The 15,892-nt window shown below is 44.1% G+C and overlaps 1 long non-coding RNA gene across 1 annotated transcript in view; it reads left to right on the forward strand.

Moving 5' to 3' along the window:
* Positions 1-2,011: 2,011 nt before the first annotated feature.
* The window catches only part of LOC114810082, a 69,181-nt gene continuing 55,300 nt past the window's right edge, over positions 2,012-15,892 (forward strand). Inside the window, exon 1 of the long non-coding RNA XR_003757813.2 lies at positions 2,012-2,077. This is a non-coding gene — a long non-coding RNA (uncharacterized LOC114810082). The remainder of the gene's footprint in view (positions 2,078-15,892) is intronic.

Consider the following 15,892-nt stretch of genomic DNA (forward strand, 5'->3'; position numbering starts at 1 on the left):
TGCTCATTAAGTACAATTGATTGACTGTGAACCCCTTGAGGGTCAGGGACACTGTCTAATTTTCACACAGGTATTCTTTCCCGGTGTTTAGTATATAATAATGATGGTATTTGTTAAGCACTTATTATGTGCCAAGCACTGTTCTAAGCACTGGGGGAGATACAAGGTAATGAGGTTGTCCCACATGGGACTCACAGCATGGCTCAGTGGAACGAGCCCAGGCTTAGGAGTCAGAGGTCATGGGTTTGAATCCCGGCTCTGCCACTTGTCAGATAAATTAAGTGACTTATCTGTGCCTCAGTTACCTCATCAGTAAAATGGGGATGAAGACTGTGAGCCTCACGTGGGACAACCTGATTACCCTGTATCTACCCCACCGCTTAGAACAGTGCTCGGCACATAGTAAACGCTTAACAAATACAAACATTATTTATTATTATTATTATTATTGATCCCCATTTTACAGATGAGGTAACTGAGGCACAGAGAAGTTAAGTGATCTCCCCAAGGACACACAGCTGATAAGTGGCAGAGCTGGGATTAGAACCCACGACCTCTGACTCCCAAGCCTGTGCTCTTTTCGCTAAGCCACATGGCACTTTGTATTCAGAAAGCACTTAATATATACTGTTATTCATTCAATTGCATTTATTGAGTGCTTACTGTGTGCAGAGCACTATACTAATCCCTATTACTATCAATCGTTCAGTGGTATTTACTGATCGCTTACTGTGCATAGAGCACTACTACTAAGGTAAGAAAATCTCTGATAAGTATTATGACTCGAAGCCAAGGATAATTCCCTGATTCGTTAATATTCCTAGTGCCAACTACCCCTCAACATTTGTTGTATCCAGTTATAATTATTATTATGTCAATGACCTTTCATCTAAAGACCTCAGAACATTTGGGGAGCATGCATTTCCGAACTCTTCTCTCACTTATGAGAGACCCTCAACATTCAACACTCCTCAACACTTTAGGCAAGTTCTGCTGTGATGGCAAAATTAACTTGCTCCCTCCACCTGGGGAAGGAGCCAGAAAGTGCTCTGGAGATTGCCTGTCTCTGCCAAACCAGGCTAATCAGTCCATAATTTAGGCTTTGTGACCTTTAACTTCACAGGGCAAATGTCATTAGATAACCCTTTCTGACTAGAGAACTTTTGGATTCCTGCAATTTTTGGCTGTCTGCTTCTGTAGCTTTTAAATCTCAAGAGGAAATTTTTATTTAAAAAGGAAATCTGGGAGAATAATCCTGTCCACACAACCACTTAACCGACATACTGTTTTTGTATGTTTATTGATTTATCTTGTGTTGAAACTGAGCCAGCTGCCCTCAATGTCCCATCTTCAGGGACATAGCAGGAGCTATTCCGTGGATCACCAAGTCAATCAGAGTGGATTTAGCCCCTCACCTCTGAGAGTTTCCAAAATTTCTCAAATTTCTACTATACTTTAATGATGAAATGAAAGTTCCCCAATAACAAAATGATGGGAAAGTTTACTCAATCTCTTCTGTTTTAAAGAGGAAAAGACCATAAATGCCCTAACAAGGCCATGAATGCTTTGGATTTCACAACCTCATAGTTGTTCTCTATGATGGATTATTTGATTTTTCAAGGCAATCAGCCGACTTCAGGGATAGCTGAGTCATAGAGGAGGTTATAGCCCTCCAGGTCAAAATGCAATCCAGGTCAGTTGTGTCGGTTAACCAAGAATGCCTGGAAGAAACACGCAGGAATGCATCATCTGCGGCTGTTACCGTGATGTTACTCGTATTTGGGAAATAACAGCATTTTCTGGGTCTCGGTGGGTTGGAGTTCTCAGGGAAGCCACCTTAGGGAGGAGATGGAGATCTTCAGATTGGAATCAAATGTTAGTCAGGTGTGGCAGGACTCTGATTAAGGGCCAGCTGCTACTCTGTGCCCTTCAAGAAGCACGTGGTTGGAGAGGGAGGAAGTAAGTTAAAGCTTTTTCCTTCCTTTTTGTTGCCCCGTGGCTGTTGGTTGTAATGGGTCACAAAGAGGGGGCTTGGGTTTCAGAAACCAGTTTGTGACCTGAGATACCTCTCAAGCAAGTAAGTAAAGGATTTAGGGAGGGGTGTTAAGAAGGGGCATAATCAAGTTAAACCTTTAAAGCAAAGGAGGGGCTGGGCTTCTGATAGTTGTTTGTAATTGCCATTCTTCTTTAAGATTTAGGTGGGCATGTTAAAAAGGGGCATAATCAAGTTAAACCTTTAAAGAAAAAGAGGGGTTGGGCTTCCGGTAGTTGTTTGTAATTGCTATTCTTCTTGAAGATAAAGTGGTTCTAGGGGATCCCAGGTAAGACTTAATGCTGGCCACAGTTCACTCTCCCTGAGACTGAGGCTTTTTTTGGGGGGTGTTTTGGATGGGACAAGACAAACTTTTTCACATTATTTTGCAGGCATCACCATTGTGCTATCTGATATTTGGCAATAGTGCCATAACAAAGGTGGTGTGCTTGTACGTCCCCAACAAGCACACTGTGTTCAATCTAATTAACTTGTATCTACTTGAATGCTTAGTAGTGTCTGGCATATAGTAAGCACTTAAAAAATACCTTTTAAAAAAAGAAAAAATAAACTATAAAGTCCCTGGCCATGTAAGGATTTGCTGTAAAGTGATTGCCTTAAAGGAAATTTGCTTTCTCCCACTTTTTTTCTCTGGAAGTCTCTAATAGTTTTGTTTAATGACATTTAAGTATTTATTATGTGCTAGGCATTGTACTATGCATTGGGGTAGTTACAAGATTATCAGGTTGGTCGCGGTATGCTTGTTGTGCATTTTGTTGTCTGCCGCAGGGGCACAACCAAATCACCTTTATTCTGGCTTTAGTGCCAAATATAATAATAATTTGGTATTTGTTAAGCGCTAACTATGTGCAGAGCACTGTTCTAAGCTCTGGGGGAGATACAGGGTCATCACGTTGTCCCTTGTGAGGCTCACAGTCTTCATCCTCATTTTCCAGATGAGGGAACTGAGGCCCAGAGAAGTGAAGTGACTTGCCCACGGTCACCCAACTGACAAGTGGCAGAGCTGGGATTCGAACCCATGACCTCTGACTCCCAAGCCCGGGCTCTTTCCACTGAGCTATGCTGCTTCTCTAATATCAAATATCTAATATCAAATATCAGACAGTGCAGTTGCAATACCTTCAAAATAATGTGAAGCTACCTTGCCCCATTATGCAGTCAGTGGCATCTATTGAGCACTTACTATGTGCAGAGCACTGTACAAAGAGCCTGGGAGGGTACAATACAACTGAGTCGACAGACACGTTCCCTGCCTAGGAGGAGCTTATGGTTTAATGGGGGAGGCAGACATTAATTGGAATAAAATTCTGGATTATTTGCACGAGTGCTGTGGGGTGAATACTGAATGCTGTTCAACTGTCCAGAAGAGGCAGTTCCATGGGGACTTCAACCAGGACAAGGTGTAAAATAGTTAATAATTAAGAAATACCATCATTATTATTAGTAACGTAACTTCCCAGGGAGCAAGAATAAGCATGGTATAGTTGGTTCAGAATTTATGCACCAGGTAAGGTTTGCAAACAGCTTCCAGCTTTTCTTCCATGATATCTCGCATTTTTCTCAATGACTTGTCCCTGAGACACTACCACACTGTCTGGGGAGTAACTGTGGGAAAGACATCTTGGAGGGTGGGATTTCTGCACCCCAACTCCATGGACTGGGAGAATGTGGGCTTGGACTGATCAAGCGGCATGGCCTAGTGGACAGCGCACGGGCCTGGGAGTCTGAAGGAACTAGGCTCTAATCCCAGCTCTGCCACATGTCTGCTGTGTGACCTTGGCCAAGTAACTTCACTTCTACATGCCTCAGTTACCTCATCTGTAAAATGGAGAATAAACTGTGAGCCCCACATAGGACATGGACTGTGGTTAACCTGATTAGCTGGTATCTACCCCAGTGCTTAGAACAGTGCTTGGTATGCAGTAAGTGCTTAACAAATGCCATTTTAAAAAAAAAAACGGGCCATCCTGTGTCAGATCAACAAGGATGAGAAAAAGATGGGAAACTCAGTCTTGGCTTTCCCCCACTTCTGTCATTCTTTGGCTTCTTTTTTTGCTTTTTCCCAGGATTATGAAAGGGAACAAACAGTAATTAATGCAACATGAAAGCTGTTGTCTGTGGGGATGGTTCTGTAGACTTTAAGACTCTTTAAAATTTTTATAAATAGCTATATTCAAGGGGTGATGTACCAGGGGGTCTGGTCCCCCTTCCTCGCCACCCCCACCCAAGGCTAGAGGCCAAAAATCAAAGTTTCACAAAAGTAATAATATCCTTTTGGTACTTTCATAGTGGCTATTCTGGAGATCCACTCCTGTGGGGTAGGAGGGAGAGGAGAAGGAGAGCTCAAATTCTGGGTGGGTTTTGGATCTGCAAGCATAGAGAGTATTGAACATGCCTGGCTGAGGGGTTTTGATGCCTCAGATGTGGTCCATACTAGAGGACAAGGGGTCGTCTCTATAGCTGGGGCTTCACTTAGGGTTAAACTATCCTGGCTCTTGGGGAAGAAAAATGTTTGCTTTGTTGTTATCAGACAGCAGATAAATCCTCTACTGACCCTACATCCCCAGGGGTTAAACCTGGGTCAGCAGGGAGTTTTCTCTCATACAACAGACCTGGTTTCATTGTGTGTTGCAGTTGTAGGCCAACCTCTCTGCTACATGCTAGGACGGGAATATTCTCTGCAGTAATTCAGTTACTTCTCATGCAGACCCTTCAGCTCTTCCAGGCACCTCTCTGAGCACCTCCCCCACCTAAACTAGAGCTCTCAGGGCCCTCTGTGCCGTCCTACCAGACTACCACCTCACCTTTCTAGGATCTCACTCTAAACCTCCATCCCAGCTATCTTCCACCACTCTGAAGAGAACAGTTCATTCAATGAATTGTATTGATTGAGTGCTTACTGTGCAGAGTACTGTACTGAGCGCATGGGAGAGTGTAATAACTTCACATTCCCTGCCCACAATGAGCTTACAATCTAGAGTAATAATATTAGTTGTGGTATTTAAATGCGTACTATGAGCCAGACACTTTACGAAGTGCTGGGTTGGATCCAAGCAAATTGGGTTGGGAACAGTCCCTCTCCCACATGGGGCTCACAGTCCTCACTTTACAGACGAAGTAACTGAGGCACAGAGAAGTGAAGTGACTTGCCCAAGGTCTCACAGTAGGCAAGTCTTGGAGCCAGAATCAGGGCTCAGATCCTTCTGAGTCCCAGACTCACGCTAAATGTAGCACATCCTGGAGCTGCATCCATCAAACCTCCAGAAGGCACTGATGATGGTATCAAGCACTGTTCTAAATGCTGGGGTAGATACAAGCTAATCAGATTGGACACAGTCCCTATCCTACAGGAAGCTCACGGTCTTAATCCTCATATTGCAGATGAGGGAACTGAGACCCAGTGAAGTGACTTGCCCAAGCTCACACAGCAGACAAGTGGCAGAGATGGGATTAGAACCCAGGTCCTTCTGACTCCCAGACCTGTGTTCTATCAGGCCATGCTGCTGTGGCAGTCGTTGCAGTAACGGTCACTGTGGCCGCAGCTATGACTGTGGACTCTGAGCTGTAGGAGTCTGAAATTCTGCTTCTCCTGCCTCAGCACCTTGGTGGGCTTTGTTTTGTGTTAGCACTTTTGTGTCATCTCATTTTATCAATCACCTCTACTCTTTTCTAGATTGAGTGCCCCCTGAGGGTCAGATACTGTGCTTAATTCCCACTTGTGTATTTTTGCCCAGTGCTGAAAAGGATGCTCTGCCCAGACTAAGCACTAATTTTTGTTATGTAGGGATAGTATTTATTAACCAAAAAGCAAGTCCTAGAGTTAGAGGCCCTGAGGTCAGTGGGCATTGTACCCCTCACATACCACTCAACTCTGAACTGAACTTTTTAGCTGTCTGATATTTTAATCTAGACCTTCATTAATATTTAGTGCACACTCTCTCAGGATCCTTGTACTAAAGCACTTGGGAGGGTACAGTAGAGTTAGACTTGATGGTAGCAGAGCAAACACACACTAGATAAATTACAGGTAGAGGGAGGTCACAGACTTTAAGAAGATGGGCATAAATGAAGGTGCACATGGTGTGGTGGGGGTGAATACCTAAGTGCCGAAGTGACTTAAGTGCTGAAGTGGCAGTGTGTGGTGAGAACAGAGATGAACCACTGGTATTTATTGAGTGCTTATGTGCAGAGCACTGTACTAAACGCTTGGGAGAGTACAACAGAGTTAGCACACTTATTCCCTGTCCATAATGAGGTTACAGTTTAGAGAAGGAGGGAGACAATATGAATTAAGTAATTTATACTATATAACTTAAAGATATATGTAAACAAGTGCTGTGGGATTGGAGGGTTGGGTGAATATGAAATATCTGCAGGTCACAGATCCAAATTGCATAGGTGATGTAGAAGGGAGAGTGAGCTGGGGAAAAGAGGGCTTGAGAGCATCTCTTGGAGGAGATGTAATCAGGAAGGACATCTTGGAGATGGGATTTGAAGACAGGATTTCAGGAGGGTTTTGGAGGAGCTACAGTTTGCTGGAGATGAAGTGGGAGGGAATTTTGGGGAAAGGGAGGGCATGAGCAAGAGGTCAGCAAGGAAAAGGAGGCACAATGAATAGGTTGGGTTTGGATTGGGAATTTATTTTTTTTTAATTGGAGCCAAAAGTACCATGGCTTATGTTTTTTATTTTGAGTCCAGGTAACCCAAAATGTTAACTTTGAAAATAAAATTATTTTTGCAAATTTTACATCCTAAACAAGGAGCTCTGTTGCAGGGGTCAAAGTTAAAAAAGACTCATACCTGTAAGGGGATGGAGCCAAGACATTTAAAATTACAGTGGTGGCAGGGAGCCCTGCTGTCTTCTGGGAGGACAAGGGGAATCCCAGAGAGAAGCAGCCTGGCCTAGTGGATAGGGCTCAGGTCTTGGATTCAGAGGACCTGGGTTCTAATCCTGCCTCTTCTACTTGTCTGCTGTGTGTGACCTTGGGCAAGTCACTTAACTTCTCTGTGCCTCCGTTTCATCTGTGAAATGGGGATTTAATACCTGTTTGATCAGTCAATGATATTGAGTACTTACTATGTGCAGAACACTATACTAAGCATTTGGAAAAGTACACTATAATGGAGTTGGTAGATATCCTTGCTCACACTTAGCTTACAGTCCACAGAGGGACACAGACAATAAAGTCAACTATAAATTCTTTCAGTGCCAAAAAGAAAATGCTTTTGCCTGGAAATCATTCAAACTGGAACAAGCTCACCAGCACTTACTGTTTTACCGATGACCCATTCCTGATCATTCTGATTCATTTCCCTCCCCTCACACTCCACAAGCAGAGGAAGTTGAGAAGCCATATGTAGAGTCAGTATTAGTAGCTGGAGAGTCTAGGAAGGCCAGCTTGGCTTGAATGACAAAGGCTGATCTTGGAATTCGAACTTTAGAGGTCTTGTGGAAAGAATGGATGCCTGGGGAGAAAAACTAGCTTGGGAAGTCATGGGATCAATAGGGTGGTTTCACACAGGTGCTGGAATGGGAGCCTGGATTTGATACTGCCCAAGTTGTTGCTAAAATGGAGAATGGGGCAGGTTTAGGTTTGGAGCTGGGCAAGACTGATGAAACGGTACTTAGATCTGGAGCTACCCAGCTCTGGAGACTCTCATTTTTTTGGGTGTTTGGTTAACTGGGGGACAGAGTGAAACTGGTGAAAGTGGTATTACCTTTTGAATGTTGACCTGCTACTGTTTTTGATCTGGGGAGGGAGAAGGGATGAAGACCTCAAGATTTTACTCCAATGTGTTCTCTCTCGGGTAATTAACAGTTTCTGCATCTGTCTTCCTTATGGGCTTTCCTGGGCTCCTTTTAGAATGTAAATTCCTTGTGGGCAGGAATGAATGTGGATTGGGGGAATCTCTCTTATTCCTTTGCTTTCTGCCCCTCTCTACCCTTTCACTGCCTGCTGTGGCCAGTTTTGTTTTTTTTTAAATGGTATTTGGTAAGCACTTACTATGAGTCAAGCTCTTTTCTAAACACTGGGTAGATATGTTACTCAGTCCCTCACCCAAATAAAGCTGGCATTCTCAGCAGGAGGGAGAGCAAGCATTGAATTCCCATTTTGCAGTTGCGGAAATTGCAACACAGAGAAATTAAATGACTTGCCCAGGGACACACAAAAGATGTGGCGGAGGTGGAATTAGAACCCAGATCCTTTGGCTACCAGGCCCGTACTTTATCCACTAGACCACACTGCTTTTGTACAATTGTCCCTACCTACATAACCTACTCTTCCCTCAACAGTCTTCACAACAAAAGAGTTGCTCTTTGATTCTGCACTGTTTGGGAACAAGAGTAGAGGGAAGTATTTTGATATGCAATTCTAGGAAGGAAGAAAGACAAGACAAGGCAGAGGGCAGAGCTGGAGGACTAGATGAGAATTTAATTTCCTGGATCTGGAATCGAGGCAAGGGATATCTTCTGGGATATCATCCCAACCTAGTTCTTGGTCTGTCATAAGTCAATAAACTTGGTACAAAGGGCAGACCGCTTTTAAACTTTCAAATGACAGATATGAGCTGCTTTGGGCCCGTTCACTCACAGTTCAATCCTCCTGATTTTTACAAACCCATTTAGGTGGATAAAGGAGCATTGCTTTTTACTCCTAATTAAAAAGCAACAATAGGCTAACTTGGCTGGATACCAATGCCCTCCCAGCTGGGTCCAGGGTTGTCTGGTTGCTGTCTGGGCTGGAAGACATAGCCAAATCTCCACTTCAAACTGCATGTCTCTCTGAGTAAAAGATACTTTTTAGCAGAAGTTGGGTCATTTTGGCTTATTTAGGTTCCAAGGAAAACAGGATATTTTAATTACTCCAGCCTTGTCTTGAAAGTTCAGTCTCTGTGATATGTTTCCTCCTTGCTCTTAGCAAATCAAGTTGATTGCCAAATCTGTACAGAAGGCCATAAGAGGGAGGTCTATCTAATGGTAGACAAGTATCTTTTGAGGGCCTTTTCCGTAACTACTCCCAGAAATTGTTTCCAAGAAGGTGGTAATGTAGAAGGCAACACAAAGTCATCAGTCTGTCTAAAAAAGCAACCTCACTTGTAAACAAAATGGAATTAACTTGAATTGCGCAAAACTCCCTCATTCTTCAGTCTTCATTCAATCATATTTGTTGAGCACTTACTTTGTGCCGAGCACTATACTAATCGCTTGGAAAGTACAATTCGGCAACAAATAGGGACAATCCCTACCCAGCAACGGGATCACAGTCTAGAGGTCAAAATGGGTTTGGTTTCCATTTTAGAATATCTGCTGTTGTACCACACTGCAATCAGTAAGTATTCAATCAATCAGTGGTATTGAATACTAAAAGTGTACTAAGCACTTGGGAGAATACAGTTCAACAGAATTAGCTGACATGTTCCCTGTCCATAATAAATTTACAGTATAGAAGGGGAGACAGACATTCATATAAATTTGCATATATAATTTGCCTATTGTGTACAGGGCACTATACTAAGCACTTGGGAGAGTATAACATCCTGCTCTTGACAGGTTACAATCTAGCAGGAGGTAGACACTAAAATATATTCTAGATTAGGAGAAGGGAAGTGGAAAGGTGGGTGACACATGCTCAAGTAATAGAGTATGTACAAAAGTAGCACTTCCTAATGGAACGAGCTCAGGACTAACATTTAGGAGACTTGGGTTCTAATCCTGGTTTGGTCACTTTCCCAGTCTGTGATCTTGGGCAAGTGGGAGACACACGTGGGCCAAGGGAGTGTGTCTGATTATCCTGTGCTTGGAAGAACTTACAAATAATTTATATATATATATATATATATATATATATATTAGTGAAGTGAATCAGTTTGTGTCAAGTTCTGGGTGATAGGAAAAATTCCCTGGAGACCTCTTGGAGGAGATGAAACTTCAGAAGCAGCATGGCCTAGTGGATAGGTCAAGGGCCTGGGAGTCAGAAGACCTGGGTTCTAATCATGGCTCCACCACTTTCCTGCTGTGAGACCTTGGGTAAGTCATTTAACTTTTCTCAACAGCAAAATGGGAATTCAATACCTGTTCTCCCTCCTACTTAGAGCAGCAAAGACATTTACTGATCTGGTCCCTGTCTTTCTGGGCCATTAGTGAAGGTTCCAGGTAGATGAAGGTGTATTGTATTTTCCAAGCCCTCAATAAATACAATTGGACGAATGAATGAAGGCGCCTTCGGTGAATTTGGGTTCCAAGTCTGCCGCTGTCGTCCACGATGCGCTCTGGTGACGAAGAAAGCAGGGAAAGCAACAGGCTGGAACTGCATGAATCCATTCTTGCGACTCCCAAATGAGACGGGGCTGAGGACGCCAGCCTCTTGTGGCAGGACTAATCTTGTGGTCCAGGTCCAGCCCCGGAGTCATCGAAGAGCTGTGAAAGAGGAGAAGTGATTTGCTTTGAAAGGCCTTCCTGGAGCTGCCAGATGGAAGGCAGCCAAGGAAGCAGCAGACTATGACAGACTGATCTATTCCATTAGATAGCAGCTCCAGCCCCTACCCAAAGGAGCAGTCAGGCTGAGGAGGTGAAAGATATAGTCCAGCTGGTCTTATTCAAGGTCAAAGTCCAATTAGATGCCTTACTACTAATTTATACCTTTTCTTTCTTAGGGCAGTAGATCGGCTGCCAATCCACTACTGAAGAGTGTGTGGGTGGCTGATGATTTGCATTTGAAATGAGTTACTGATGCTGCTCACAAACTTTCACTCTTTGCTTCACTCAGTGGCCCTGTCAGGGTTATTGGCTGGCCAGGAGCCCTGGCACACATTCTCTGAGTGATCCCGAGTCCTCTGGTTCATGTGGCGACCTAAGGGTTCTGGAGTGGGGGAGGGGGAAATGGGGGAAGGGGAAGTGCAGGGACGGAAATATCCAAGACCCAAATACTGAAAAGTTAGGACGAACAGCAAATGGCAGGTGTCTTTCGGGAGGTTGTTCTCTCCTCGAAAATGGGAGATGAGCCGGGTCCTGTCACTTCTGGTGTGTTTTGTGGTACAGAGGGTGGCCAAAGCGTGAGGCACATGGCTGACTACAGGGCAGAACTGGATGTTCTGCAGCACTCAGAACCACATCTAGACTGACACTTCTTTGCACTGCAGGGTGTTAACATTAGCTAGAAGACACTCAATCAGCTCTCTCCCCACACCCTACCTGTCTGATCTCCTACTACCACCCAACCCACACTACTCCTCTAATGCCAACCTACTTCCCGTACCTTGATCTCATCTATCCCACCAACCTCTCTTTATCCACATCCTCTCTGGGGCCTGGGATTCCCTCCCCTTTCATAATTGGCAATCCACCACTCTCCCTGCTTCCTAAAATCCCATCCCCTCCAAAGGCCTTGCCTGATTGAGCCTCAGTTCCTTGTAATCACCCACCCCTCTGCCTTGCCTTTACACTTGGCTGTGTACATCTTAATGACTTTGATCTTCACCCCAGTCCCATGACACTCAAATCCATATCCTTGTACTCTCCTAGTCCTCCTAACGGTACTTGATTTTAATGTCTGTCTTCCTGTAGATTGTAAGCTCCTTGAGGGCAGAGATCATGTCTTCCAACTCTGAGACTCTTTCTCAAGCTCCTACTTCAGTACTGTGAACACAGGAAGCACTGGGAAGCAGCATGGCCTAGTGGAAAGAGCACAGGCCTGGGAGTCAGAAGGTCATGAGCTCTAATCCTGCATCTGCCACTTGTCTGCTGTGTGACCTTGCACGAGGGATAGACACTGTCTGATCCGATTTGCTTGTATTCAGCCCAGCTGTTAGTACTGTGCCTGACAGTCATATTTATTGGGTGCTTACTCTGTTCAGAACCCTGGACTAAGTGCTTGGGAGAGTCCATTACAACAATAGTCACATTCCCTGACCATGCTTACAGTCTAGAGGTGGGGGAGACACACCAGTGCAAAGCAAATAAAATTACAGATGAGTTTATAAGTGCTGTGGGGCTGGGAGAGGGGAAGAGCATCAGGAGCAAGGCAGGGCAGTGCAGAAGGGAGTGGGAGATGAGGGAAAGTGGGGTTTAGGAGAAGGCCTCTTGGAGGAGATGTGCCTTTAACAAAGATGTGCCTTTGTCGGGTGTGAGGAGGGAGGAAATTACAAGCCAGAGGCAGGTCATGGGCTAGGGGTCAGCAGTGAGACAGGTGAGATTGAGGCACAGTTAGAAGGTTAGCACTAGGGTAGCGAAGTGTGTGGTCTGGGTTGTAGATGGAGAGAAGAGAGGTGAGGTAGGAGGGGGGCAAAGTGGTGGAGTGCTTTTAAATCACTGGTGGGTGATTTTTGTTTGATGTGGATGGGGGATGGGCAACCACTGGAGTTTTTTTGAGGAAGGGGGTGGTGATATGTCCTGAATGTTTTTATAGAAAAATGATCAGGGCAGCAGAGTGTAGTATGGACTGGGGAGAGACAGGAGGCTGAGATGTCAGCAAAGAGGCTGACGTCCTGAATGTTTTTATAGAAAAATGATCAGGGCAGCAGAGTGTAGTTTGGACTGGGGAGAGACAGGAGGCTGAGATGTCAGCAAAGAGGCTGACGTGCTTAATAAATACCACAGTCATTATTATTCGGTGATTACCATTGCCCTCTAAGGGCTTCATGGCCAAATGGCAGAATTAATACCAAGAGGGCTCATCCCATGCCATGAGGTCTGGAGTCTGTGTATCACTGGAGCACATTTTGAGGTGGACCATCAGCATGCTTTGCAAGAGAAGATTGGGTTAATACATGGTTGAGGAGCTCTAATAGGCTTTTAGAGAACAAGTTAGGGGGAAGTTCATCTGTAATCACACAGTTGCATGTCAAATAGGGTAGTTGTCTTACTGTCTCGCTCATCATCCTTCAGTGCAACGGGACTGACACAGTTTGGTGTTATGTTCTTATGTTAAATGGTAAAGATCAGTCCCCTACTTTGGCTCTAAGGGGTCAGGTCATTCTAAACTTTAATCATGTCATATAAAAGCCCACATAGACCTACCTAGGTAGTTTGCAAGTTGGAATTCCTTATTTTTTGGTAAAGTCACTTTCTTTGGATCAATCATTTCAGATTAGATTTATAGTAAATAATAATGGAGAGTTCTGCTCTTTCACCAAAAGTTTTCCAGTTGACTACAACAATCCTCAAACTATTCTTTAAAATGTTTTGTCTCCAACTGCCTCTGAAATGGTCTGGTTATTAGATTTGTTATTAACACATAGATTTGTAATTAACATTCAATGTGATTTGAGGCTGGTCCACCCAAGGCTATTTCAGTACTGGGGTCCTTAAATCACATTTTGTAGACGGATTATAGAAAACCAAATCAACTTGCTGGGGAGTGACTGAAGCTTAATCCATTCCAAGTGACATGGCTTTATATAATAACATTATTTTCCTTGGGGAGAAGATTTGGGCTAACAAATTTAGTTAATTGTTTGTTCTGTGCTTCCTAATATCCCAGCCGGTGACAGAGAAAAGTAGAGGGAAGATCCTTGAAAGAGGGTTTAAAGTCTCAGGTGAGTAGTGGAAGAAGAGGATGATCCATCAGTCAGTGCTATTTATTGAGTGTATACTACGTGCAGAGCACTGTACTAAGTGTGTGGGAGAGTGCTGTACAACAGAGCTAGCAGAGCTTTTCCCTGCTCACAATGTGCTTGTTGTCCAGAGGGAATCCATAAATCAATAGTCTTTATTGAGCCCATAAAGTGTACAGAGAGCACTGCATTCATTTAACTGTATTTATTGAGGGCTTACTGTGTGCAGAGCACTGTACTAAGCACTTGGAAAATACAATTTGGCAACAGATAGACAATCCTTACCGAACAAAGGGCTGAATTCTATGAAGCAGGGATTGGCAAACTATGGCTTACAAATTCAGTGAACCTGAATCAAATGTGGTATTCAAGCTGGGGGTGAAAGGAGTGAGGCATTTAAAACTGTGGTGAGCTGTCTCATTGGAGGAGCAGGAGTGGGGAGGCTTGGGGAGGGAGGATAAAGCTTTTAAAACAGCAGGAGTCCCATTAGAAAGCAAGAGTTTAAATACCATGGTAACTTTGAATGATTATCATTTCATAATTAGCCTCCACAACGAAGGAAGCTGTTGATGACAGGTTCATAGAGCGTCAACTGTTTCCAAGTTTCACTCTGCCTGGATCTTCTGTACAGAAATGTCCCCAGTCTCTGCAATAGAAATGAACAACCTGACCTCTAAAAGATTAGAGTCTAAGAAAGACCTGGGCACGGTGTCAGCGAGAGGAGGAAGAGCCAGAGATACACCGACTGAAAGCAAAGGGGAGAAATCTGCATGATGAGGGAAGATATTGGGAACCCAATCTGGGAATCAAGGCTGAGGCTAATGTGCAATTTTAGCAAGTACTCTGTCAGCCCCACAGAAAGAGAGGTGAAAGAGAGCTGAGCCATCTGATTTGAGCTCAGCCCTGCCCAGAGGCAGGAGGTTGGACTAGATGACTACAGAAGTTTCTTCTAGCCTTAGAATTGTATGAATCAGTAAGCTCCAGTGAGTGCAGTGCTGTTGCCCATCTATGGAGAAATCGGCGCTTAAATGAGATTAAAATCCCAGAGTCCCACCTTGGGGGAGGCGGAGTAGACTGGGACTGAAGTGGAGTTTCTGCTGCTTATGGTACTGGCTGAGAAGAGCTGCCTGTTCATCCTGTTTGGACACAATAGGCAGGTGTTAGGCAAGAGAAACACAGGAACTACTGTGCCCAACCCAACCGAGACCATTCAGACAACTCTTGCTGATGCATGTTAGCAGAGGATGGTAGATCGGTGAAATATAGACAACTCTTGATTTTCCTCTCCTCTCCCCTCCCTGCTCCCCACGCCCCCACCCACCTTATCCCTGAAGTTGGGCTCTGAAACACCAGAAAATCAAATAAGTCTTCTCTTAGTGTCCACTGGAAACTTTCCAGCTCAGCCATGTGGGCTGGGCACCTGAGCAAAGGGGTTTCTTTTTTTCTTAAAATTATGGTATTTAAGCACTTATGCACCAGTCATTATACTAAGCACTGAGGTAGATATATGTTAATCAGGTTGAACATAGTCCATGTCCCACATGGGTCTCATCCAAGTGCTTAGTACAGTGCTCTGCACATAGTAAGTGCTCAATGAATACTATTGAATGAATGAATAGGCTTAATCCCCACTATAAAAATGAGTCAACTAAGGCGGAGAGGTGTTAAGTGACTTACCCAAAGTCATACAGCAGACAAGTGGCAGAGCAGGAATTAAAACCCAAGCCCTCTGGCTCCCAGGCCCACACTATATCCACTAGTCCATGCTACTTCTCACCTTTAGCTAGGAGGCTCTCATTTGAGTGTGCCACCCGGCTCCCCACCCCCACAGGGAGTAGGGCATGGAGTATAATAATAATAAATGATGGTGTTTGTTAAGTGCTTACTATGTGTCAAGGACTGTTCTAAACTCTGGTGTAGATACAAGGTCATCAAGTTGCCCCATGTGGGGCTCACAGTCTTACTTTTCATTTTACAGATGATGTAACTGAGGCCAGAGAAATTAAGTGGCTTGCCCAAGGTCACACAGCAGGCGAGTATTTACTCAATCATTTTTGAGTGCTTACTGTAAGCACAGCACTGTACTAAGTGCTTGGGAGAGGACAATATAAGAGTAAATGGACACATTCCCTACTCACAATGAGCTTACAGTCTAGAGGGGGAGACTGTTGATACCCATATTATTGAGAATGTACTGTGAATAGATAATCCAAGAGTCATTTATTATAATTTAGTCATTTGGATTGAACCTTCTTCCAGGGTAGTTGGCAAAGAATAGAATTGACT

This window comes from Ornithorhynchus anatinus, chromosome 3 (assembly GCF_004115215.2).
Source record: "Ornithorhynchus anatinus isolate Pmale09 chromosome 3, mOrnAna1.pri.v4, whole genome shotgun sequence".
NCBI classification, from domain to species: domain Eukaryota; kingdom Metazoa; phylum Chordata; class Mammalia; order Monotremata; family Ornithorhynchidae; genus Ornithorhynchus; species Ornithorhynchus anatinus.